At 37.4% G+C, this 25,758-nt stretch overlaps 1 protein-coding gene across 3 annotated transcripts in view; it reads left to right on the forward strand.

Moving 5' to 3' along the window:
* LOC125227585 (leucine-rich repeat neuronal protein 1-like) overlaps positions 1 to 25,758 on the forward strand; it is a 476,226-nt gene that overhangs the window by 36,954 nt on the left and 413,514 nt on the right. The gene's annotated exons all lie outside the window — the stretch shown is intronic.

Consider the following 25,758-nt stretch of genomic DNA (forward strand, 5'->3'; position numbering starts at 1 on the left):
AATTGTTTAGATAATCTGTATAAGTAATAGTTCAACTGGCAATTTTGTTTGATACAACTAAGGCTAAGCAAGGTAAGTAACTAACTACATATACAGGGTGAAAAAAAGGACCGTCCAAACTTTGCATAGTGACTTTTGAGGTCATAATTAACAACTTTTATTACGGGACCAATGCTAAAATCGTAAAATAGTTGGCTGTTTCATACATTTCAACTGTCATGATGCCCCTCATTTCTATGATCTTTCATATCTATATTCAAAGACGTGGCCTACGATGGAGTGAGCTGGCCCAGAAGATGCCTGTTCACTCTTGATTTGAAGGTTGCCGGGTTATATGGTGGCATAATATTTCAATGAGATTTCATCACTGGGGCCCGTTTCTCGAAAGGTACAAGCCTTGTATTACAAGTGCGCGAACTGTCAAATCGTATGGGTATGGGTGTCATGGAAACACACTTGTAATACAAGGCTTGTACCTTTCGAGAAACGGGCCCCTGGTCCCATAATTTGTATTTTTACTGTTCTGAATTTTATGAACCTCCAGGTCTTTTTTAGAGTTTGCATGCGTATATTTATATGTACATACATACATACAATCACGCCTGTGTCCCATGAAGGGGTAGGCAGAGCACATGAAACTACTCAGGTTTCAGTGCCACTCTTGGCAAATAAGGGGTTGAAAGAAAACGAAACTGTGACATTGCAGTGATACCCTTATGTACCCTTGTCATATGCATGAATGACTGTATGTGTTCTAAATAAATAAAAATAAAAGAAAAAAATAATAAAAGTTGTTCATGACCTAAAAGTGTGAACGGTCCTTTTTATTTGACCGTGTATACAGACAATAATTTCCATAAACATGAGTCACATGAGGTAAATATAGATAAACGTGTTCGTTTCGCAACCCGCTGTTTGCGAGTTATAGCTGTTATCACGCTTATCGACAGGTTATCGGTCTTTTACCTAGACTCGCCGCCAGATTATGTGAATAAATATTATTGTTGAAGACTGTAACTGCCCAAGTGAGGTACATAGTTATTTTATTTATGATTAAACATAACCGTAAACTGACGCGCAGGCGCTAGTGGCCTAGCGGTAAGAGCGTGCGACTTTCAATCCAGAGGTCGCGGGTTCGAACCCCGGCTCGTACCAATGAGTTTTTCGGAACTTATGTACGAAATGTCATTTGTTTTTTGCCAGTCGCTTTTCGGTGAAGGAAAACATCGTGAGGAAACCGGACTTATTCCAATAAGGTCTAGTTACCCTTCGGGTTGGAAGGTCAGATGGCGGTCGTTTCGTAGAATTAGTGCCTACGCCAAATCTTGGAATTAGTTGTCAAAGCGGACCCAAGGCTCCCATGAGCCGTGGCAAATGCGAGGATAACGCAAGGAGGATGATGATGTTATAAATATAAACTTACGCCTGTATCCACATTTAAGGGGTAGACAGGGCACATGCTCAAATTTCCGTGCCACAATCCTTATTTTTAACCCCCGACCCAAAACGACGTCTGTCAGTCTGTCTGTGGCATCGTAGCTCCCGAACGGATGAACCGATTTAGTTTTTTTAGTCTGAAAGTTGAGTTAGTCGGGAGTGTTCTTAGCCATGTTTGATGAAAATCGGTCCACTACGTCGCGGTCGGGGGTTTTTTCAAAATTCAATTTTTTTCATTATCATTGCTCGTCTTTATTCGCTCGTCATTGCTCTTCCCACCTTTCTATTAATGTTCCAATATAATAATATTTATATTTCTCTGTTACAGGTAAGGAGAACTTTAAATGACTTCATAAAGCAACAAATTAACTGAAAGGTACGAGTACACGCAACGGTTAGGTAGTTAATTATAGATATTATTCAGTGTCAATGGTTGCAGGAATGTTATTTTTGACACGGACATATCCCATCTAAAATGTAGGTATTTGAAGCGAATATCTGACTTATCTCAAATTTTGAATCGAGTACGTAAAACAAGAAGAAACACGTACATTAAAAACTTACAAAAATATTGACCCAAGATTCAGATTCAGATTCTTTATTGGTAAATCATTATTTTTACACGTCATACATGAATACAGATATAATTATAACTTATTGGTACCTATTTACATTATTAGTACATACATTATATAATTATTATTATACATTGTTAATTATTCTTATTATGTTATTTCAATTATTAAATATACATATTATTTAAACGGGATACCCCCATTTGCCAGAATTTCATTTGCCATAATTTTATTTGCCATCCTATTCAACAGCCATAATATTGTTTCTCGTAACATCTTATGCCATAATCATTGTTTACTATATTAATCACGTACCAGAACAGAAACTTTGTTTCCCATAAAGTCAGTTTCCATAATGTCATTTGTCCGAATCATCGAAATCCGTAATTACTACATTCCATAACATCATTTGACATCCAAATTAGCTACCAGAATTTTCAATTTCAATTTATTTATTCACAGATAAGCTTACAGTTAACACCAAGCGCTTAAAAGTTAGATTATTACATAATAATATTTATATACAAACAAGTCACTTTATACAATACTAAATTACATGTCAATACATTAGAAACTACAACAATTAAACATTATAAACAAACAAGCAAATAAAATATCAATAATAAGTAATGTCAAAAAAAAAAAAAAAAAAACTTCATACTAATCCATAAAGTAAACTAAAACTAATATATAGGTACATTCATTACATTCTATTCAAAAATTCATTAATACATTTCATAATTTGGTAAGGTGGATCAAAAAAAATATCGTGGATCAGAAAAGTCAATTTCCATAATGTGGTTTGTCAGAATCATCGAAATACGTAATTATCACAGAGACTGCTATCAGAAAGTAGGTTAGGTTAGAACTATAACCCCCTGGAAAATGAAACTGCTATCAGAAAGTAGGTTAGGTTAGGTTAGAACTGTGACCCCCTGGAAAAAGAAACCGCTATCAGAAAGTAGGTTAGGTTAGGTTAGAACTGTGACCCCCTGGAAAATGATACCGCTATCAGAAAGGTAGTTAGGTTAGGTTAGAACTGTGACCCCCTGGAAAATGACACCGCTATCAGAAAGTAGGTTAGGTTAGGTTAGAACTGTGACCCCCTGGAAAATGATACCGCTATCAGAAAGGTGGTTAGGTTAGGTTAGAACTGTGACCCTCTGGAAAATGACACCGTTAACAGAAAGTAGGTTAGGTTAGGTTAGAACTGTGATCCCCTGGAAAATGAAACCGCTATCAGAAAGTAGGTTAGGTTAGGTTAGAACTGTGACCCATTGGAAAATGAAACTGCTAACAGAAATTAGGTTAGGTTAGGTTAGAACTGTGACCCCCACAAAATGAAACTGCTATCGGAAAGTAGGTTAGGTTAGAACTGTAATCCCCCACGAAATGAAACTGCTACTGGAAAGTAAGTTAAGTTAGGTTAGAACTGTGACCCCCTGAAACCGAAACAACTGATAATTTCTAATGGCGTTTGAATATCGTATTAAAAATATTATTGCACTTAATAATATGGACAACAATTAATATGGCAATAATTGCTTATTGCGTTTGAATATTCTATTAAACCATATTATTGCACTTAATAATATGGCTAACAAATAGTATGGCACTGTATGATTATGGAAGGTAATGTTCGGATAAACAACCAGTATGTCATACAATTATTATGGTAAACAAATCATTCGGGCAAATGAAATTCAGGCAAGTTAGATTCGGGCACATGAATATCTTATACTTTTAAACGAGCAATTCTTGTATATTTATTTATTTATTTATTTATTTATTTATATATTTATTTATTTACACTGACGATCTCGGAAACCGCTCTAACGATTTCGCAGAAATTTGTTATGTGGGGGTTTTTGGGGGTGAAAAATCGGTCTAACTTATCCTTAGGTCCCGGAAAACACGAATTTTCGAGTTTTCATGCGTTTTTTTCTTCGCGCGCCATCTCGTGTGCAGTAGTTGTACTGTTAAGACAGAATTCTTTCGGTCGATGTAAGTACTATTTATTGCAAACACTAGATGGCGACACAGGTCAAGGCTAAAACGAATAGAAAATACACTATTTGAGTTTTTGTGGCGAAATGCGCGCCATCTCGTGTGGAGTAGTTGTGTTGTTAAGGCTGAGAATTCTTTCGCTCGATGTAGGTACTATTCATTTTTGAACTAGATGGCGACACATGTCAAGGATACGAAACAGAACCGAGCGAAGCTCGGTTGCCCAGATATTTATGTTAAATTACTGTCGGGCAAACAATAGACAACCTATTTAAACAAACCAACTAGAGTTACTATTATACATTTGCACATTTAAACCTATTTAAGTTATTACAGTATTTGCATTGACTTTTAAATACATAGTAGGTATTGAATGACTACCGTCCTGGCTGGCTCATTGTTAGGTATGGTGCCCTGAAGCACACCTCGGACACTGGCGATCAAATATATGAAAGACGCGCGTTCTTAACACACATTCTAAGCTCGTGTAGGTGTACGCGTACCATGCTTGTATGAGTGAGATATGACAGGTTGACTGTTCGCGTTTTAGACAGGCGGTAACTGTGAGGTAACCGAGAGGGGGTAGGTGGCGCTTTCAGCGGGGAGCGGAAGTGGCCATACTGTACGATAGTACTCTTTATTATACTGTGCCTGAAGGCTGGCCGCATTGCTCCGCTCGATAGCAATGCTGATCTGCTGAATGAAGCCAGCCTTCTGAGGGATTACCATGACGTACTAAAGACGTTCAGTTTAGGTTGAGAGAAAGGGACACAGCTGTAGCAGTTATATAGCTCCGTCCCTCTCTCTCAACCTAAACTGAACGGCTTTAGCACGTCATGGTAACCCCCCTGATCACCACAAGCATCTATGTATAGTCAACCAATTGGAACCCTAGGTCACTCTACAACCATGTCAAAATGACCAGCAGTAAGAGACTTCTTACAATGTGATTTATTATGTCACTATGACATAGTTCTACAGTGGCCTAGGGTTCCAATTGGTTGACTGTACGAAGCGCTTTAGTTCCCCATAGAGGCACGTGCACTAGGCCCCTTGGTAAAATAGGTTCCCAAATTCAACAAAGTACAACTATTAAGCTTTGTCTCAAACACAAACTGACTTTATCATAAGCAAAATCAGTATTTCATACGTCTTTTTACCTTCAGAACTAAGAATATCCTGCCGGCCTCGTCGAAATGATAATCATTGACGCTAAATACCGATCGAAACGCAACCTGGCTCTGTCGCGCCAATACGAACGAGCGAAGGAGATAGGCTACGATGTTATCGTTAGCATTTTGTATACGTTGTCTATCTCCTTTCTTTATCTCGTCGATAACGCTTTGAAAGTGCCGCCAAATGGTTTTTTATCCTAACCACATTGTGAGAAAGCTGTGGGGTTGCTTGTACTATTTTTGTCACTTGGGAGCAAAGTCGTTATTGCTTGTCGTGGATTTTTTGTTAGAACACATCAAAGGAATTATTTCCTAATGTCGATTGGATTGAACTTTGTTGTACAAAAAAACACCCGACTGCGACATAGTAGACCGATTTTCATGAAACATAGCTAAGAACACTCCCGACTTACTCAGCTTTCAGACAAAAAAAACTAAATCAAATTCGGTTCATCCGTTCGGGAGCTACGATGCCACAGACAGACACACACAGAGACAGACAGACAAACAGACAGACAGACACACACACACAGACAGACACGTCAAACTTATAACACCCCGTCGTTTTTGCGTTTGAAAAGTCGTAAAAATAATTACCTACATAATTTTATATCGCGAGCAGTAATTAAAAAAAAACAATTAGGGGTATAGACAAAATTGTATTTATTTCTTACTTATATTTTAATACAGACGAAGCCAAAAAGCAGTGGCCTATAAAAAGAAGCTAAATATTCTTTACAAAGAAATTGTCTTTCAGCCATAAGTCTGTAGGTAACTAGTAATTTAGCGTCGTTTACTAAGTTATTTATTCCTTTGAGGCATGAAACCTATTCATTATAACGAACATTGTTCTGAAACTATTATTTTACTGGCAGTTTTAGTTATTAGAAATTACTTAATAATCTAAAAAAAAAGTGTCCATGTGTGTGTGTGTTCGTAGCTGTAGTAAAAACATTAAGTACTTGTAATTCGTGTAACGTATGTACAGTCAACAACACAGCTGTGTATACAGACAAAGTGCCAAAAATATGTATACAGAACTTTATTACATGTACATAAAGGTGTGTATACATATTTTTGGCACTTTGTCTGTATACACAGCTGTGTTGTTGACTATACATATTCAAAGAATGTTTTTTCAGTACATATTCTGCTTTTTCCACACTAGTTCGTAAAGCTGAACAGGCCCCGTAGCCGAATGGCATTTCGGCATTTTCGGCGACGCAAAACGCCTCAGAAATGTAGTCTGGCTCTGTCGCGCGAATACGCAAGAGCGATAGAGATGGATACATAACTACAAAGCTACAAAAGATATATTATGCGTTAATGAATTTGGCTACGCACAATTTCTTGTTAAATATGTCGAAACTTCACACAGCCATATGTACTGAAAAACGTCGTACAATACACATGCGAAGAGAGAATTTGTAACATGTGTCGTCGTGTCGATTTAAAACACTTCCTTTGGTCGTGTTTTAATGTATCGCCACTCGTTTCGAATTTCCTCTAGTCTTTTCCGCACTTGTAATGTAATGCACTATTTTTCAAAATGTAAATATCACTTTTGACACTGACAGGTTTCAACCATAGCGTATCTTTTTCTTTTTAACCGACTTCAAAAGGAGGAGGTTCTCAATTCGACTGAATGTTTTTTTTTGTATGTATGTTACTCGATATCTCCAAGAATTGTGGACCGATTTTCAATTTTTTTTTTTACATAATATATTCTAAAACCAGTATGAGACGGTAGGTATAATTTTTCTTTTCTACCAATTTGTTGTCTGTTATTAGAACTAAGGAATCATTATTTTTCACAAGCAGGATATGTAATGACAATGTCACTCAATTACTGGACATTTTAAAAATAACCACGTATTTTTACAAAGCGAAACTTTTTTTTACAGTAGCAAGACTACATTTTTATAATATAGGGATTTAAATCATCCCCATATTTCAAGTACATTCAATAGTATATTATATAACGGTAACGTTATGAAGGCTATAAAAGTTGAGTACCGCGGTTAGGCCACGAAGGCTTGCCGAGTGGCCTAAGTAAGGTACGAGACTTTTATAGCCTTCATAATGTTACGATTGTATACTATACTTTTTCTACGACAGCCACATAAATACCTTTTCAAGAATAATAAAATGGGTTAGTTACTTACTTCATATAATGAATGGGAATATTTGTGTGGATCGTCGTAGCATTGAGTATTCTGTCCACAAAATGTTGATGGTGAGATATTGTTGCACAATTCTTCAAAATATGCCAACAATGCGATTTCAGAGAAAGTTGAAACATTTTTTTGCAATTTCCATGTCATAAAACAATCATAACATTTTTGCTACGCTGTATCCGACTTTTCATGTAACAAATTGTCAGTCACTTTGAGCGCCATAGCCTTTATTTCTTGGGGAGTATATTGTTCACCAGAATCACTCATAATTACTTAAGTTTTTGCACAACGTCGACTTAAAATAAAGTATAAAACACTAAAATAGTTCAAATAATTTTTTAAAAAGTTTACAAATGCGGGAACCAATAATGCACAGCCAGAGAATGCTCAACCCAAGAATTTACGACCCAGGAATTGGCGTCCATGATGTACGAGAGTTCTTGGGCCGTGAATTGATGGGTTGGGCATTCTCGGGCTGTACACGTTTGGTCCGGGCGATAATTCGAAGCCACTTTTTTTACAGGGCGGCAGTATTATACGACCCCGTAATTCGCGTCCAAAAAGTGGACGCCGATTTTGGGCTGTACATTTCTGGGTCGTACATTAACCGAACTCTTCATGCCATAGACAAGAGAAATAGAAAATAAGCCGGTTTTCAATTACGAAAAATGTGGTTGCGTTCAAGAATATTTAAATGTCAAATGTAAAATTATTTGATAAACTTATGATTTTTACCTTTGTTTTGCAATATCTAATATGTAAAACGCATTTCAGTTTATTTTTTCATCTTGATTTAAATTATGAACCTAAATATTATATTATTTATTAAGAGTTATTTATTATTGCAAATGAAAACTTACCTGATAAATGGAAGTTGTACTTTTAAAAATAAACTTACAGAACTCCTATATTCATATGAATACTGCTCAGCAGTTATCATATGAACCTATAGACAAATAGACTTTTCTATCGTTACTCAAATGAACTTAATTTGGATACCGCTGACAATAATCTAATTGACAGATTTAAGTGCTGGAGTAGAAAAATGAAACTAAGATACAGCGGGAGAAATATCGACTGGGGGGGGCAATTATTATAATACAGGCCTACATTGTGTCCCACTGCTGGACAAAGGCCTTTGATTTCCACTCGTCCCGGTTCTCGGCGATCTCCGGCCAGTCGTTGATATACGTCCAGGTCATCCCGCCATCTCCGCCTGGGCCTGCCAGATCCTCGCCCGTCTTGCGGCATCCATACTGTGGCTACTTTAATCCACCTCTGTGGATGCATACGGCAGACATACGGTCCCCCGAAATTAACCCGCTGTACCTTATAAGGACCCTTACACACATATTATTCTACAAAATATGGACATATAAATTCAAATAGCCGCTGACATCTCATATCTTTAGTGGTACTAGGTATCCACTTATTTGTATAATATTGTGTGCCCACACCACACGATGTCTATATTTTAGGACAATGCGCATTCGAGTCTCAAATGAATAATGCCACCATATTTCTAAGATAACACGTTTATAAAACATTCTATGCGCCTAGAAACAAGGCTATTTCTACCGCACGAACAAAACCAGTATAGTGTAGCAAGCGAGGCGCTGTAATATTTAATTAATTAATTTATTTATTATTTAAGACAATAAATGGCCCATAGTGATTAGTATTTATACATTATTGAAGATTTTAAAGCTAATTGTTAGTACAACATAAAACAGAAAGTATACAACACAACAATACAGCAATAGGTACACATTACAGCAAAAAAACACCCATGTATTGCCGGTCATGACACACTCAATGTGATGAGCGGAGATATTTGTTCCTGAGTCATGGATGTTTTCTATGTATATAAGTATGTATTTATCTAGTGTAGTGATTAGTATTTATTTAGGTTAGGGTAACAAGAAAAACAGTAATATAATATTAAAAATACGACTAAACAATTAAAACTAAAATTAAACCTAAAAATAAAACTAAATAACAAGCTACCTATAAAAATACTTAACTACAAAAATAAAACTGTTATAAAGAGAAAACCCCGTCGAATAGTTTTCTATGTATATAAATATGTATGTATCTATTTAAGTATATATATCGTCGCTTATTAGCACCCATAGTACAAGCTTTGCTTAGTTTGGGGCTAAGTTGATCTGTGTAAGGTGTCCCCAATTTTTTTTTATTAATTCAAATCTTTTACGAATCGCCAGACCTCGAAATGCTGGTCATACAGAGCAGTGCATCCTCATAAAAGTAAAAATGAAGAGGAACGGTGGCAATAAGTCGGTATAACGACTTGGCATGTCCGCGCAAAATGCAACGGAAATGGCTGTTAGGACATTGAGATATACTGGCTGCGTAGATTTTAAGGATTGCCCGTTTTATGTAAGTAATAATTTCGAGAGAATCTACAAAATTCTACATACGCGCTATTACTGTACGCACCAAAGAAATACATCACAATCACATGCATATTTTAAATAGTAATATTAAGCTATGTTGAGTTACAAGCGCTGGTGGCCTAGCGGTAAGAGCGTGCGACTTTCGATCCAGAGGTCGCGGGTTCGAACCCGGCTCGTACCAATGAGTTTTTCTGAACTTATGTGCGAAATGTCATTTGACATTTGCCAGTCGCTTTTCGGTGAAGGAAAACACCGTGAGGAAACCGGACTAATTCCAATAAGGCCTAGTTACCCTTCGGGTTGGAAGGTCAGATGGCATTGGCTTGCGTAAAAACTAGTGCCTACGCCAAATCTTGGGATTAGTTGTCAAAGCGCCCATGAGCCGTGGCAAATGCCGGGATAACGCAAGGAGGATCATGATGTTGAGTTATTGTCATTGAAAATCTTAAATAAAAAAAATCTTCAATTGCGTCTACGTGGGAGCAGAACAATTACTTCCAACCTGATATCTAAATTATTTTATACATATATTGATGCATTTTGCTCGTAATTGTTCGTACCTAAATGTATTAGTGTAAGCAAGACAAAGCATAACTAAATGATATAATTCTGATAAAGCGTATGTTCGAATTGGTTTGTAGGGGCCAGGAATGTAGTGCAAACGTTTATGATGATTGCACGTGGAAGAACAATGGATACTTATGCTTTATAGGCCTGCCTGATTAAGGTGCGTACCAATTGAGTGAAGAAAGATCAGGTTTGTTAAGGTGCCATGTTGTAGATTATACACCGTGTTTTTAGGGTTCCGTAGTCAACTAGGAACCCTTATAGTTTCGCCATGTCTGTCTGTCCGTCCGTCCGTCCGTCCGTCCGTCCGCGGATAATCTCAGTAACCGTTAGCACTAGAAAGCTGAAATTTGGTACCAATATGTACATCAATCACGCCAACAAAGTGCAAAAATAAAAAATGGAAAAAAATGTTTTATTAGGGTACCCCCCCTACATGTAAAGTGGGGGCTGATATTTTTTTAAATTCCAACCCCAACGTGTGATATATTGTTGGATAGGTATTGAAAAATGAATAAGGGTTTACTAAGATCGTTTTTTGATGATATTAATATTTTCGGAAATAATCGCTCCTAAAGGAAAAAAAAGTGCGTCCCCCCCCCTCTAACTTTTGAACCATATGTTTAAAAAATATGAAAAAAATCACAAAAGTAGAACTTTATAAAGACTTTCTAGGAAAATTGTTTTGAACTTGATGGGTTTAGTAGTTTTTGAGAAAAATACGAAAAACTACGGAACCCTACACTGAGCGTGGCCCGACACGCTCTTGGCCGGTTTTTTTTGTTTTCCGTTAAATTCGACACGTTATTAGGTTCATTATCAGGAACCACTCGGAACCATACATAATAAATTAATTAATCAGTGTGAGAGACCCTTAAGACCATAATTCAAGTGTCAAGTGATTGACGGCACATGTCAAAACAAATAACATTAGGAAATGGTAAAGGCTGTCACACACGTGTTCAGTTATTATTTTTATTTTTTTAATTAGAAAAATAAATTGTATTTGGCCTAAAGAACCTTCCTTTAAAGTTAACGGAATTCAATAAAACCACGGTGTATTGGTAGGTTAACTCAGCATTTCATATGAAATTGATTTTGAATGTAAAATTTCTGTGAAAATGTCGCATTTCCCCGCTTAGTGTCATCTATCGGTGTAAAGTTTCTTGGACAGTTTTTTTTAGTATGATTAATAGGTAGACGTTTGACCACGATCACACCTGATGGTAAGTGATGATGCGGTCTACGGTGGAGCACGCTTACCTATGAGATACAATACAATACAATACAATACAAATATTCTTTATTGTTCACCAATATAACAAGATTACATCACATAACTTTAATTAACTATGGTAGACAACAGGCGGTCTTATCGCTAAAGAGCGATCTCTTCCAGACAACCTTTGGGTAGTGGAGACAAGACACAAAAAACAACTGATTTGAGTAGGTGATGCAGTGAGTGATAGAAAACGTCAAATAATCTTAATACTAATAAACATACATAAATAGGAATTAAAATAAACCTAAATATACCGTACATATATAAATACTATAACAACACAGCTACGAATGTACATAGATCAAAAACAATGCGACCAATAGCGATAAAGGAAAATGAAACAGGACCATCAATAAATATTGTATTATGGAATAGATAAATAATGCTCTTTTACTTGACTTTTAAAAATGTGAAGAGACTTAGCATGCCTTATGTCAATAGGTAATGAGTTCCACAACCGAACTGCCTGGAAAGTAAAGGAATCGTTGAAGAATTTAGAAGAAGATGACGGGACTTTAAGAAGATAATTTCGGGAACATCTGATAGATTGAACAAAACTAAAGCGGTCTTTGAGATAGCGAGGAGTTGAAGGGTTAAACAGTATATTATAAAGGAGAGAAACTACCTACTAGATACCTATTTACTCTTGCTTTAAAGAGACCATTAAAAAGGCAGCACAACGACCTCAATGACCACGACTACTCTGACAAGAGTATACGACTAAGAAGAAGAAGAACCCTCATGATAAGACTGTACCTTTCTTCATAATAACTTAAAATAATTTCTAAAATTTTATAAAATTCTATTTTTTTTTGTATAAGTAGACGTTTGACCACGATTACACCTGATGGTAAGTGATGATGCGGTCTACGGTGGAGCACGCTTACCTATGAGATACTTATTCACTCTTGCTTTAAAGAGACCTGGATATAAATTTCTCCAACATAGTCTAAGAAACAATTAAAAATCATATTAATGTTACCAAAGATGTTAAACAAGATATGTACAACTAACCCAAAAACACCATTCCACAATAATTTGATTAATACATGCACAATATCTTCATCTACAACTGAATAATAAATAATCGATTGAATGAATAAATCTTCCCACGCACAGCTACCAGGAATATTAATCATAGTTTACGATATTTATATCGACATAACTAGGTGGCGCTAGTTACGTCAAGTATTTATAGGCCTAGCATGGCGTTTATAACCGGTAGGGCTTTGTTAATATTTAACGGTAATCGTGGTAGAACGACAAGCGACACAAATTATAATGCTATAAATAATTTTCTGTTGTGCTATGAATTTTTTAAAGTGCGCCTTTTGTGTAGATATAGCAATCATCAATTTGTGCAGATAATTCAGATAACTTTCTAATGGGTTGGCGACGCGCATGTGACACTCCTTGAGTTGCAGGCATCCATAGGTTACGGTGACCGCTTTCCATCAGGCGGACCGTATGCTTGTTTGCCACCGACGTAATATATTAGAAAAAAAAGGGGTATAATAAAAAATATTCGGATTTAGTTCTAGAAAGGTGCTTATGCAAAAGATCTTATGTCAGTGTATATTTCAGATATTTTACATTCCAAACGAATTCAGGGTGATAAAAATACTTATTAAAGTATTACACAAAATGTAATTCGTTTACGTCGCGCTTAAATTGAGCTAACTATACAGTGTGTTAACCACCATTCAGGCATTTAATAAAACCGATAATAATACAATTAATTAGTAAATATTTTATTAGCAAATGTAGTTATTCAAATTAACTGCAAAATAAATAAATTTTCAAAATCCGCACATTCAGTGTACTGCGTGCACTTCGTAATTGTCATTATTCAAAACGCTAATACTTACGAGCTATAATTGCCCTTAGTTGACAAGTGACTACTGATCAGAAGATTCCAGGTTCGAATCCTGGCAGGATCGCCATGTGATGTGGGGACTAAAGGACAAGTCGACTGTATGCGATATAGGTTTATTCTGCTTAGGATTACAGGGTGTGGCCTCTTATATGGCATGAGTAGGAGTTGTAGTGTGAGTGTGGCCTGTCACACACTACTTTTGTTAGAAAGTTTATAAAGTCAAGATTTTCATTTATCAATAAGATTGAGGGCATGATTTCACTCTTTTAAAAAAGCCCACATGTGGGTAAACACATTGTATTACATTTTCTTATAAAACCTGTTACCTTTTATCACTCCCAAAATAAAGAAAACACCAACAGGTTAAACCTTAAAAACTAATTAGAGAAACTGGCAACCATTGCTCCTCTTACAAAGCAGTTAATTTTATCTTTATTGCGCGATAAATTTAACGCATTATCGACAAAGCGATACTTTTTATCGCGTCTTTACTTAAACGGCCGTTGTCGGCATTTACTGGGTATTTATCGGGAAAAATTATATCCCAAATATCTATTGGGAGTTAGAAAGTAGGTTACGGTAGGAGTAGCGTAAAAAAAAATGTACGTGATTAACCTGTACACCTACATAAGAAAAATTATCTAGGTGAATAATAAAAGTATTTTTATCTAAGATTGTTAAGGTACAGCGGGACAAATCTCGACTTGGGGGCAAATGTAACTGGTAAATTTTTTCCATGTTTTATAATGTTTGCATTATTAAATAGAGTGTCCACCGGTTATACATGGTAGGTGTGGTCAGTGATGCAAAAAGTGGCGAATTTATCAATGAATTTCTCCTCTACATCATATAGAACTCTACATCATAGTGTAATAATGGAAAAAATGGATTAGTTATAATTGCCCCCCAGTAGAGATTTGCCCCGCTGTACCTTACGTCTGCTTTGTCGGAATTCGAAAAGGTAACGAATTTGGTTGTAGCCGTATACGCCAGTTTAATAAGTCTTGCCGGTCAAAATCACATAAAAAATTTAGAAGTTACAAGACGGCAAAAAACGAAGTAGGCCTACAAGACGGCGAGAGTATGTCGCCGCGAAAAACCCGTCCTTATGTCATTAATACAGTTAGAAGAAGACGTTGATCTATCTCGCGGCGACATACTCCCGCGGCCATATATACTGGTATATATACTTAATTAATATTACTCTTCGAAAAATTTATTTTGATCTAACGTTAGGATATAGTAATACTTAGTTCATAATTTATTGCACAATCTCTTATAATATATTCATCTTCCTCCAATATCATTGTATCAACAAAAACAAAGTAACTGCAAAATCAACAGTAGTCCAATAAGGTCGTAATAAAAATAAAATGTGTAAGCCTAAAACGCCCTAAGTGAACCGAAAAACAGGGATTTTTACGCCTTAGTGCGCGATATCAAATATCACACAATGGATATCTGACCCTTTATTATTTTTTATTATTATTGATTTATTAACACACAAATAAACAGTTTACATTAGAACAGTGTCCCACAAAACAGTTTTCACGGTTTGACTGTGGGATCGAGCAGTCTCTACTCTCTTACATTATCACTATTATCATGTATATATAATCAACATATAACTATATTATCTATAATACTAATTATTATATGCAGTTTTTAAGGTAACTACGTAGCTTTTTCGCAAACTTCACTTTACATGTTTCCTGTCTGATGCCAGAGGGCAGGCTGTTGAGTATGTAGGGAAGGCGTTTCTGAATACACCTATCGCCGTAGTAATTAGTGACCCTTACTACGAGATAACTTAATTCTCTCACTCAGTCAAGGTTTCTCAAAGCCAGAATTAGATCATCATCAACAAGAAAAAGTCGTTAATCCCAAAATATGCATAACTTTGCCTCCCCCGTATGAAATTTCCACATCCGATTAGCAAAAACGTAGATATATAAGTCATGTCATTTATTCATGAAAGTTATTTACACGTTATAAAAGAAACAAAAAACATATTAAGTATAAAAACCACAGAAAATAGTGTTTTCCCCTCACTAGCTCGGAAACACGTGTTTTGTCCTTTAATACCAGCGGGTAAAAACGCATTTTATCCACTAGTGGGTAAAGTGATTTGACCTTGAATAAAATCAAATTAACTGCTTTAAAATTGATAAAAGTAGGTGAATCTAGTAATAAAGATGATTTACCACCTGTGGAACTACTGGAAGCAGTGATAAACGCACTTTTTGCGTTGTAGTTTCCTCGCTGTAGTGAGGGGAAAAGTTTTGCGTTACACTCGGGTGAAATGTATTTTATTCTCGTGTGAAAAAAACTCGCAAGTTCAGGATTCTATTCTCGAACCACTCGCTTCGCTCGTGGTTCAACTATAGAATCCTTTCACTTGATCGTTTTTCAATTCCACACTCGGCGTTAAAATACAACTTTGCCCCCTTGTATAACAAATAACTATTTATGCAACAGGCGTTTAAAGGAGGTTAAAAAAGACGAGTGGCGTGGGTAACAATTTGAGGCGAGGCGAAGCCGAAAATTGTTATTAAGACGCCACGAGTATTTTTTGACTCGGTTAAACACCGTTGCATACAATACTTTTTCTACGACCATGCACTTAGTTTTTAATAGTTTTCTTGAACAACTTTCGTGAAATTCACACTGTTTCCTGTATTTTGACGCGTCGGCCTCCCCTCTGTTCCTGCACTCACCCTGTCGCTCGCACTCCCCCGCGCCGCCGCCGCCGCCAGCCCCCGGCGCCCCGCGCACCCACGCTATATCAATTAAAGGCTACCTAACAATACTTTAAGAGCTATATCGTATGCGTGGGTGCGCGGGGCGCCGGGCGGGAGCGGGCATCTTTTATGTAGGGTTTTAACGATCTATGCACGTCACTGTAAATGACGAATAACAACACGGGAGTAGAAAAAAGACTTATAACTCAATAATTTTTCAGTGACTTTTTGAAATTTATTAATTTTAAAAACATTCCGTAACAAATAAATTTACTGTACGCATGTTTCTATAATACCAATAGCTATCTTTCAGCTCACTGAACGTGAATCTACGCACCCAAATTCATAGTAAAAGATATCGGGGGTTATTCCGATTCTCATTCGCCTCACGCACAGCGCCTAACGACGTTTACCGAATAACCGCCGAGTTATCCGAAAGAGTTGCCCTCATCTATTATTAATTCCGCACATCTCTTGATTGCGAGGGCTAAAAGTAATTTATGCTTTTAGCGAGTATTCGATTGAATGGGCTCGATATGGGTGAATAGCCCTTTTGATACCAAAAATACCTCATTTCTTTTTCTAATATTAAAGTATTGAGGTTACATCGAAACGGAGCTATTTTTTGAAAAAGCATTTTATTCACTAAACTAAAAGTATTAGAATTTCAGCTTCTTTCAACCTGAGGCACTGAGACTTGAGCAGTCTCATGAGCTCTGTTTACTTCGTTTGGGAATATAGGCGGGATTATGTTTTAGTAGAAACACTTTGCTTCTGATGAGAGACATTTTTTTTACCTTACCGGGATTCGAACCCAGGACCGCCGATCATACCATCATAGTGAGTTTTCACAACACAAGCATTTACAAATTACAAATCATTTATTCAGCAAATAGGCCACAGGGGCACTTTTACACGTCAATATACAAGTTGAACTGAAATTACAATTGATAATACTATTACAATTGACATTCCTGAATTTACCGTGGGAAGTAGTAATCATCATCGGCTCATAGGAGCCGGGGGTACGCTGTGACAACTAATCCCAAGATTTGGCCTAGGCACCGTGGGAGTAGTCAATTTGTAAAAAATATCCGCACAGGTTTTTATTTATTTATTATTTTCTATTCTAACAACAGTAAGCAAGTGATAATGTACTTCTAGTTTTTAAATACCTATTTAGGTAATTACATATTATGTTTTCAAAATTATCCTGTTTTCGAAGTTATCCCCATGTTATCAAAGTTATAACGATCATTAAATCTCCATGAAGGTTTGAAGGTAGTCAGAAATGGATTTTTATAAACTTTTTGAGGCCTTGGCCTTCAAAAGTTTAATCTCTTGTTACAAAGTTGAAGGAATTAACACGACTTAGCTGTTCCGATATGATAAAAATAATATTTTTCAATGAATTCAGTCTAATTACGATCATCAGCGTTATAAATACTAACGCTAAGAAACTTAAAATAAGTAGTTTATACTTAGAAGTTCGTGTCATGGACCAGAACGCGCCTTCCTTCTTTTGCTGGCGGGCTATTATTATTGCAATTTTATCACTTATCAACGTGGTTAAGACACCTGTCGTTCTCACACTGGCATACTTGCTAGAACGTGACGGACGTTTATCCACGTAGATAATTGATAATATTGCAAGCATCATAGGCCTGCTGATAGCTTTTAGTAGACACAAGTCTGCGTCTCAGACTTCCTAGTCACAGATTATTAATAAGTTACTAACGTAACAGATCCTTCACTTGCGCGCAAAGCGACAAACACCTACGCTTTATTTAACTAATACAATACTAATGAGTTGCTACGTAAAACTCAGAAGAATAGTAGGTACGTGCCACGCGACTACACAGGCGGGCGCGTGGCGCCTCTCGGCCTCTTGTTCATTCTAATGAACGGTTAGCGTGTCGGTACTAAAACGCACGACCGCGAACGAGTGACGTAGGCCTGTCCTAGGTATCACTAAAGCGATGCTGTAAAAAATATTTTTTCACCACACTGTGGTTTGGCCACAACTGTTAAAGGCTTACTTTGCTATTCGAAAACAGAGAGCAAAATTGCATTTTATCCACGAGAGTGCAAAGTAATTTCATACAAATTTTAATTTGATATCTTGAGCTGGGTGGTAGAAATTACCAATGAATGATGATTTTGAATTATAAATATTGAACAAATTGATAGATTTGATTTAGTTTGATGTTTCATAGTCAGTATTTTGTTCGTGTTGGTGTGGTGAAAAATTGTGTTTTACTCGACGGCAAAGTTTGTTTAACCTTATGTATATATTAATATTACAAAATAACTATTTATGTGATCTCCATCAACTCCAATTTAGCATTGTAAAGTTTTTCATCATCCTCAACATTTTTAACATCCACAACAACAAAACCTTAAAATTCCCCCAAATCCCAAACTACGTCGCAAACAAGAACCTTCGAACGTCACCATTTTTCCGCTCTTACGCACCCGACCCGCAAACCCGACCGGTAACCCGACCCGACGAATCTGCGGTGAAACCCGATCGGTGAACAATGGAGAACGGGTTGACAAGGGGCAAGGACTGTGGCTGTTCCGAGTTTTTGAATCTTTATTTGATTTGCATTACATTAAAAACATTAGCTCCGAAATTTAACTTTTTTCACTTTATCACTTAATACACTTGAGTCAAAGGGATTTTTATCCCCTGACGCAAAAACGATGGGTTGTTATAAGTTTGATGTGTCTGTCTGTCTGGGGCATCGTAGCTTTCGAACGGATGAACCGATTTTTTTTTAAAGCTGAATTAGTCGGGAGGATAACCCGGCAACCTTCAAATCAAGGGTGAACAGGCATCTTCTGGGCGAGCTCACTCCATCGTAGGCCACATCTTTGCCTTTGGTTAGTCTGTGGTCAAGAGTAAGCCCATTTATAGTAAAAAAAAAGAGTGTTCTTAGCCATGCTTAAAGAAAATCGGTCCACTACGTCGGTTTTTTTTTTTTAATTTAAATTTTGTATTTACTCATTATAATATCAAGTAAAACAATAGGTACTTATTTAAACTTCTAAGTTCTTATCAACATTTTCTAGAGTCGTTTTTATTTATATTTTTATTTCATTTTGTTGACTGTTGAATTTGCCGCACTTAATTGGATTAAAAATATATTAAATAGAATATGCCTCAGAAATGCTTACAAAGTATGTAATAATTATGGAATTTCTGAATATTTTCTGTATGGTCAAATTAATATCATATCAAAACCTACTTTTACATACAGAACGCCACTCTAGAGATACCTACGTATGCGTCATGTTCTCACTTTACTGAGCTATTCAACTATTGGGCATGAGGATTTAGATTTTTCTAAATATACTCGTATGACCATATATTTATGCAGAGTTTTCTGCCCAAATTATATGTACCTAAATCTTACAGAAAATCGACAGCAAAACAAGTTGACCTTTATATTATCAGCCTCTCATCAAAAATTTTCAGAAACTCTTCCGACCATCTGAAATCATCCAACAATTCCACAGTCAGGAAAATAAGTAAATACGAGCATGCTTACCAGATCTATGCACATTTATAGAATTCTCTGAAAAATTTACCATCATAGTGAAATATCATCCTAAATACCTAATATTTAATCAACAATTTTCCAAAAAAACCTGCTTCTATCTCCATTCATACTCGTATCCCTCAGTTTACACTGCATTGATGTGCCGTCTCTAGTAGCATCCAACAATCAAACACACCCTTTATTGAAACTAGGTCTGTATCGCGACAGTTCGACGCCTTGCACAAAGTGAGATAGATAGGATAGGGCAGCGGTGTGACGATCTTTGGTGTCGGAAGCTAAGATCCTTTTTGGGTCACTAAGCCAGTTGAGTTAAGACAATGTTAAGGTTCAAAGATTCCTGTAAACGGGATAAGCAATCTTTTAGTTTAAACCTAGACAGTTGGGAAACACGCGCTAGCATGAGACCTGAATGGCGCCGTGACTCCGACGGGGTGACAGAGCAAAAAGCCTGGCTCGACCACCTTAAGCAGAAAAGGCTTCGTTCCAGAGCTCCTCCTCTTGACTCACGTTTCACCTGTGACAGGTGTGGCAAAAGGTGTCGTGCTATCATCGGACTACTAAGCCACCAAAGACGATGTACCGGCACCACACAATAAAATCACTGTCACAATCACCTGCTAAGATATCGTGGCCAATGATGAAGCCAGTTGAGTAAAGTTAGAACCGACTCGAGCAACGAAATACTAAAAGACCTGCCCTTTAGACTACCTAACTACCTTTTTGGTGTCGGAAGCCAAGATTCTAAGCCACTGACCCAATGAAGTATGTATATGCATATGTTGAGAGTGAGGTGAGGACATGGCACTTACTGTGCAGTCATTCATATCCCTCAGCAATTTACTGCAATATTGATTTCGCGTCTCTAGTTTCATCAAACAATTAAACGCCCTTCAGTGAAACTAGGTCTGATATCGCGACGGTGCGGCGCCTTGCATATTTGCAACGTATAGTGCATTAGAGCGTGGAGGGAATTAAAAATGGAAGAATGAGGGTGAGGAATTTTAGTGATGTCACGATTTTTGATGAGTTTGACGTATTGCTGACATTTGCTGTATTGTATACTCCCTATATTAGGTTCTCTTAGCAATCCTTTCACAGATAGTGTCCCCTTCTAAAATATGCAAACATCACATTGAGAAATGAGATATGAAATGGTTATCATTTTAAATGTTTATACTTGGTAAGAATTTCATGAATAATGCCATTAGGTTACCGTACACATTTTAAAACAAGATATACATCGAACAAAATTTGCAAATTACTGACGTGAATTGCAGTTTCATGGGTTTTTTTTATTATTATTAATGGGCTTACTCTTGGCCACAGACTAGCCAAAGGCAAAGACGCGGCCTACGATGGATTGATCTCGCCCAGAAGATGCCTGTTCACTCTTGATTTGAAGGTTGCCGGGTTATATGAGCTTGGAAATATAGCCGCCGCGCGCCGGCAAGGAATTCCACTCCTTGGCAGTGCGCATAAGAGAGGAAGCAAAGCGCTTCGTGTGGATTCGTGGAGGGATACCCCCATTTGCCAGAATTTCATTTGCCATAATTTTATTTGCCATCCTATTCAACAATCATAATATTGTTTTTCATAACATCTTATGCCATAATCATTGTTTACTATATTAATCTAGTGCCAGAAACTTTGTTTCCCATAAAGTCAGTTTCCATAATGTCATTTGTCAGAATCATCGAAATCCGTAATTACCACATTCCATACCATCATTTGTCATACAAATTAGCGTCCAGAAAAGTCAATTTCCATAATGTGCTTTGGCAGAATCGAAAACTACTATAATAGGTACTAGAAGGACTAGAGAATGAAACTGCTATCAGAAAGTAGGTTAGGTTAGGTTAGAACTGTGACCCCCTGGAAAATGAAACTGCTATCAGAAAGTAGGTTAGGTTAGGTTAGAACTGTGAACCTCTGGAAAAGGAAACTGCTTGAAAAGTAGGTTAGGTTAGGTTAGAACTGTGACCCCCCGGAAAATAAAAATACTTTCAGACAGTAGGTTAGGTTAGGTTAGAACTGCGACCCCCTGGAAAATGAAACTGCTATCAGAAAGTAGGTTAGGTTAGGTTAGAACTGTGACCCCCTGGAGAATGAAACTGCTGGAAAAGTAGGTTAGGTTAGGTTAGAACTGTGACCCCTGGAAAATGAAACTGCTATCAGAAAGTAGGTTAGGTTAGGTAATAATATGGGCAACAATTAACACTTTCGAAACCGGGCTCTACGCGGCGCTACGACATTTTCGCTACATACGGGGAAACCCATGTAATCGGCTACGCTTCTACGAGCGGTGTGCCCGACAGTCGGGTTCTTGGTAGCGAAAGTGTTAATATGGCAATAATTGCTTATGGCGTTTGAATATTATATGAAACCATATTATTGCACTTAATAATATGGCTAAGAAATAGTATGGCATTGTATGATTATGGAAGGTAATATTCGGATAAACAACGAGTATGTCTAATGATTTTTATGGTAAACAAATCATTCGGGCAAATGAAATTCAGGCAAGTTAGATTCGGGCAAATGAATATTATGTTAAATGACTGTCGGGCAAACAATAGACAACCATTCGTGGAATATCTACCAAGTAAGGATGGAGACCGGCCGTGCGTCTAAGAGTCCGATGGGAGAATGGGGACGGTGGAATAAGCTCGTGTAGCTCTTGAGCACACTCCCCGAAGTGCAACCTGTAAAACACCACTATTAAACAACACTAAACACTATTTATATACAAAAATGCATACAAAATTATCAACATTGTTTCAACAAGTAGGTACTATAGGTATATTTATATGACCACGTTTAAAGGTGTCACATATCATACAAAACAACACGATTTGTCACATTTCATATCGCGTACGTATCTTAGGCGCGAAGAGACATCGATTATTTCCCCATAACAAACGTTGGGCAACGACTTGTATTGTCATTGCTTAGCGAGCTCAAGAAATTTATACTCAGATCTATCAACGTCTAAACTAAGCTACACATACTGACACAAAAGAGTGGACAATAACAAAGAGGATCGAGTATTATAGAGAGTTACTGTCAAAGTAAAATGTGTAATCACAGTGCATAGACTGCCATCTCTCGACACAAGCTTAAAACTTTTGAACCTCAGTTTTGACAATTTAGCCCATATTCTTAGCTTGATATGTATTAAAATCTCAAATATTAATATTAGCGCCATCTAGCCGAGCGTTCCCCAAAGGTGTATCACCATCTAGGTCACCGTACCTTTTTCTCTATGGTTTTGAGGTACGTTTTTTTCTTAGACTTTACCTGTCTATACGGAGTTATATATGTCTTTGACAATAATAGAGGCGCCATCTATGTAAACTGCTTTGCACGTGGTAACTATTTTGACACTTCTGTATGAGTAAAGCAGGTGAAGCGCTGGTGGCCTAGCGGTAAGAGCGTGCGACTTTCGACCTCCGGTCGCGGGTTCGAACCCCGGCTCGTACCAATGAGTTTTTCGGAACTTCGCTTCTCGCTGAAGGAAAACATCGTGAGGAAACCGGACTAATTCTAATAAGGTCTAGTTACCCTTCGGGTTGGAAGGTCAGACGGCAGTCGCTTTCGTAAAACTAGTACCTAGTCAAATCTTGGGATTAGTTGTCAAAGCGGACCCCAGGCTCCCATGAGCCGTGGCAAATGCCGGGATAACGCAAGGAGGATATTTGCCAGTCGCTTTTCGGTGAAGGAAAACATCGTGAGGAAACCGGACTAATTCCAATAAGGCCTTACCCTTCGGGTTGGAAGGTCAGATGGCAGTTCGCTTTCATAAAACTAGTGCCTACGCCAAATCTTGGAATTAGTTGTCAGAGCAGACCCCAGGCACCCATGAGCTGCGGAAAATGCCGTTAACTTAAATTGAGTAGGTAGCGGCCGCTGTCTGATATCAAAAATGGTCACAGTTTTTCATTTGTAGTTGCCTCTTTTCCACTTATAGGTTGATCATATACGTGACAGCTTCTCTTTTGCATACTACAGCAGTCTTTAAGCGTAAGCGAAATGATAGGTCTGTGGTTATTTTACTGGACTGCGTTCACCTTTTCTCTGCATTCAAATGGAATCTAATGTTTGTGGATAAACAATTGAAAGGCGATACGTTGACACACATAAGTTATATGAAACCATTCAAATATAGCCCGTAATGAGTTAGCTTAGAGTGTGTGGTAATAGAAAGTTATTGTAGCAATTAATGACAAACATCATTTTGTTTACAATATGGGTATTACAATAGTAGTTTCAAGTTTATTGTAACTTTCTTAACGCAATATAAATGGTTATGGATTAACATAAATGTTGATGGCAGTTCTATTCTAATATTATCTTACACGATTTCATATGTTAGTTCTTAACATATGAAATTCAAAATCTATGTTAAGAAATAAATTAATAGGGTACCTATTTACAGGATGGCAATTTTGATTGACGACTAATTTCAACCAGTCGAAATATTTTCCACGTTTTATATTAGGTACTGATTAGAGTGCCATATGTGTCTTCTGAAAATAGGAAGAAAATTTCAGAAAATCGTTACTCAAAAACTACAAAAAATTGGCTAATATACTTGGGGGTTTATTCTGATAGCCCATGATGTGAGGAATCTAAAAAAAATGTTTGACGTCTATGTATGGACCAGCCTGTATAATAAATATAAGACGTGGATATAATTTAAGTTAATTGAAGTTGTCGTCAATCGGAATTGCCCCCTATATTATTATATTCATATTCATATTCATTTTATTGGTAGTGTTCAATTACAAGTAAACATATTATAAATTAGGAATTAATTTAAATACATAATCTTAAGACTAGGCATATTCAATGAAATAACACTGTTATTATTTAATTGTCCTACAAACTAACAGAGAATAGCTCCCTATGATCGTAGAACGCCTGTTCGAGAAGCCATTTTTGAGCTTTGTCTTAAAAATAGGTGCACTTGATGCTCCTGTAATATCATCTGGAAGATGGTTTAGTACTTTACGGCCCATGACGTTCGTAAGTTTTTTAGATTTTGCCAGTTTGTGAGGCACAAGGGGCAGTTTCCCAGAGCAGGCGCTACGGGTTGCATACCTGCGCGGGGCCACATTCGCGATCTCGGGTGTTGCAGTGATCTCTTCTCGCGTAGTCACTGCCATTTGTAGTATTAAAAGTGACGGTAAGGTTAAAATGCCTAGCGATTTAAAGTGGGGTTTTGCAGAGTCCGTTTGGGGTACGCGCGCTATAGTCCTTACTGCGCGTTTTTGGAGACGAAATACCCTGTCCCAACCGGCAGCCGCTGCCCATAGCTCGACTCCATATTGCAGGTGCGCATGCACAGTCGCGAAATAGCACGATCGAACTACTTCCATTGGGAGGCATCGTGCTAGGCGTTTTAATATAAAACATGCTGTTGCGACCTTGTTGCATACTTTCTCTATTTGATGACTCCATGTTAGACCCTTATCGAGTTCGAATCCCAGAAATGTTGCATTTGTGACTTGATCAATAACGTCACCATTGATCGATACCGACAAGTTACCAATTTGCCGCCCTGAGAGGTTGAAATGCATATGGTGTGTTTTCTTTATATTTAGAATCAGACCATTATTTGTGAACCAATTAGAAACTGCTGCACCAGTCACATTTAGTTTCTCCTCCAGTTCGTCGAGGGTCGGGGCACTCACAACGACGGCCACATCGTCGGCGTACATGAATATTTCGCCGGTTCTAATGGCGTCTGGGAGGTCATTCAATAGAAGTGAGAAGAGGATGTTAGAGACCGAGGATCCTTGGGCTACGCCGATGTTAGTGGTCACTGCGTCGGATCTTACTTGACCTTTGTCGGCGACTACAACCTGCCTCCTATTCTGTAGCAAGTCGGCCATCAGCGACAACACGGGTCCCTCAATGCCATAATATCGGAGTTTGC

Source organism: Leguminivora glycinivorella, chromosome 6 (genome assembly GCF_023078275.1).
Source record: "Leguminivora glycinivorella isolate SPB_JAAS2020 chromosome 6, LegGlyc_1.1, whole genome shotgun sequence".
Lineage (NCBI taxonomy): Eukaryota > Metazoa > Arthropoda > Insecta > Lepidoptera > Tortricidae > Leguminivora > Leguminivora glycinivorella.